The sequence below is a fragment of the Triticum aestivum genome, chromosome 3D, assembly GCF_018294505.1.
Source record: "Triticum aestivum cultivar Chinese Spring chromosome 3D, IWGSC CS RefSeq v2.1, whole genome shotgun sequence".
NCBI lineage: Eukaryota > Viridiplantae > Streptophyta > Magnoliopsida > Poales > Poaceae > Triticum > Triticum aestivum.
Window position 1 is genome coordinate 418,124,529 of NC_057802.1, and position 3,136 is coordinate 418,127,664.

The window sequence follows — 3,136 nt, forward strand, 5'->3', positions numbered from 1 at the left end:
ACTATTTGTGGTGTTCAGGATGAAAATATTTTCCATGCCCTGGTGACCTGCCCTAAGGCGCGTGCTTTTGCATATCGCCTTGGGGGACGTGTGGAATATTTTGGGGGAGGAGTTGTTCAGATTTACGAGGCCGGATTGGCTTCTCATCCTGCATGACTAATTGGGGTCTCCGGTATGCGAGCAAGTGTTATTTATATTCTGGAGAGCTTGGCATTTGAGGAACAATTTGATTTTTGGAAGAGGGAAAGAATCGGTGAATGCGTCTATTATCTTGGTGGAAAATTATTGGAAGACTTTCTCGATTACCAAGTGGACCTAAGCACCAAAGGGAAGGGGATGATGGGGAATGGGGAGGATTTTAGTCTGCAAAAAGAAAATGAGTGTGCTGTTTGGAAGGCTCCGGAGCCGGAGTATATTAAGATAAATGTTGATGCTAGTTTTGTGGAGAGCTTAAGATCTGCTAGCGTTGGGGTTGTCGCTAGGAATTATCTGAGAGAAGTCCTGGTGTCTTCTTGGGATTTTATTCGAGTGTGCTTTATAGTGGAGGAGGCGAAACTTCGTGCGTGCCTCGCCGGGCTGTACATTGGTATTACTCTTCACAAACCAATTATCTTGAAAACTGACTGCTTCTTTGCTGCTTCTTTCCTAGCGAAAGAAAATGTTGACAGGTGGCCTTATGTGGATTTAAAATGGAAGCGATCAACGCCTCCAAGTTAATAATTGATCTCAAGATTGTTAAGATTGATAGGCAGGCTAACAAGGCGTCGCATGAGATAGCTAAATTTAGTTTTGGTAGCAGGTCTAATGGTATACTGTGTAATTCTGTTTCACCCGCGTGGCTAACTACGTAATGAATGATTGTAATACTCTTGTTATTTGATCAATATATGGGTGGAGTTTTTGCAAAAAAAAGGGCGTGCAGCTATTCAAAATGAGCTGGCATGCATGCATGTGTGCGTGCTGAGTCTGATGGGCGTCGTCCCACCACTGCATTGCCAAACAGGACGTGGATTTTTAGAACACCTGCACCCCGGCCCTGGTATCCTGGCTGTTCAATATTGCTTTAAAATCTGTGCAACACAACTAACTTTCTATATGAAATTTTCTCTTTTTTGTTTCTCTCGCATAAAATATGTCTTGAAGTTCAAACCTTTGCAGTGTGGCAAAGCTTTCTAACTAGAATCTAGCATAAATCTTTCAGAATTTTTTGTCAAACATAAATATACAAAAAAATGATTTTGTACTGGAATCTAGGATAAATCTTTCAGAATTTTTTGTCAAACATAAATATACAAAAAAATGATTTTGTAATCTAAAAAATCATATTTTTTATATTTATGTTTGACAAAAAAATCTGAAAGATTTATCCTAGATTCTAGATAGAAAGCTTTGCCACACTGCAAAGGTTTGAACTTCAAAACATGTTTTATGTGAGAGAAACAAAAAAGAGAAATATATTTACACGAATCGCGATGCGGGGAATGGATGGCTAGATAGAGAGGGCCTAGGTGCAGGTGTTCTATTATATATTTTCGTTGCCAAACAAGGTACATGGGCAACTTCGCGGCAGTTTTCCTTTGTCATTGCCATGAGAAGAGACCGTCACATGCTTGCTTGTTTACATGCCGCACCGCACCAGACTCTCCTAACTTTGTGTGTGTGTAGCTCACGCTGCGACTGCTCGACACGTAGTGGGTGTTGGTGCAGCCCCACGCGGATCGAGTCGCTTTGCTTCTCTCTCTGGCTGCTCGGGCACTTAAACAGCACATCCACCACTAGCGTGGCCGCTGTGCTCTGCAATTGCAGCTCGAGCCCCTTCAGGAAAGAAGCACACGTAGCGAAGAACCTCGCGTGCATCCGACCAGTGAGCCACGATGAGTCCCCTCCATCTCCGGCCACTTTGCTAATGCGTTTTTCTTCTTCTTCTTTCCTGTTGAATATTAGAGAGGGGGAACTAACCTACGTTGTTGCTTATCTCGTCCTACTCCTACCTAGCTTGGATCTCCATGGACGCCAAGACGCCTCGTCCACTGCCTCTGAGCGCGGCCGCCGAAAAGAAGATCCGGGATGATGTCCCACTGGTCAGCGGATGGGCGCTCATCAACGCCTTCGCCATCGCCTGCGGCCAAGCATCCAGCTACATATCTGTCCACTTCCACCTCCCGTGCATCCAGGTAACTAACTAGCTACCCGTGTACGGTGTACTGCCCCTCGGCTGCTTGACATTTCGACTGATCCATGACGCGCCAAGCTGGTATGGTGCAGTCGTCGTTCATTCTGCGGTGCGTCAAGCTGACGGACGCGGAGGCCGCCAGGGAAAGCGCCCTCTAGATCGGGAGGATGTGCTGCGCCGCATCCCAGGCGGCCGCGGCGGCGCTGGCGCTGCTGCTCCCATGCCGCCGTCGCTGGGCTCGCCGTGCCCTCTCCTACCTCGCGCACGCGGTCACCATCCTCGTCCATTGCATGTATGCCAGGGCCGTCTGGGTCCTCCTCGCCGCCGACCTAGGATACACCGTCGGCAGGGTCTTTTACAACGTGGTCATCTGCGTCATGGTGGTGTGCGACCTGGGCTGCCTGGCCCTCCTCCTTGGAGGTGATGGGTGGGGCAAGCAGTACGCAGCCTCTTAGTTCAGCTAGCAGCAACCTGCAAGGGATCATGTTCGTGGTGGATCAGTTGACGAGGTACTGATGAGAGCCTAGTTTTATGGAATAATGTAGAGTATGAATTAAGTATGCTATCACGATTGATGGAGTAGTGCCGTATGTGTGAATCTAGTAGCCGTGTAGTGTTAATATCCAGATCGACTATACTAGTTTGTGGTTATCTTTGGTGTATTCGACCTTAATTTTCTCTATGTGATCGTCAGACATGAGTTATATGCTATGATGGTGAAATTGTTGCTGCGGTGTATATCCATGCACACATGTTGTTTCTGGTGTTAAAATTTGGTTTTCATTCATTCCGGCATCCGCGCTGGCATATCAGTGCAGAGTGACCTGACCCGGCCCTTCGGTTGGGCTGCGCACGGGTCCTCTAGGCTGCTGAGAAGAGATTGAGTGACCCCGTCCCGACCGATGTGACCATACAATTGCGGTTGGATGTATGCGTGCGGGTCCTCTAGATCTAGCATTGTCG

At 47.5% G+C, this 3,136-nt stretch overlaps 1 pseudogene; it reads left to right on the plus strand.

Moving 5' to 3' along the window:
• Window positions 1-339: 339 nt before the first annotated feature.
• Window positions 340-2,900, plus strand: LOC123076339 (uncharacterized; annotated as a pseudogene).
• Window positions 2,901-3,136: the final 236 nt, after the last annotated feature.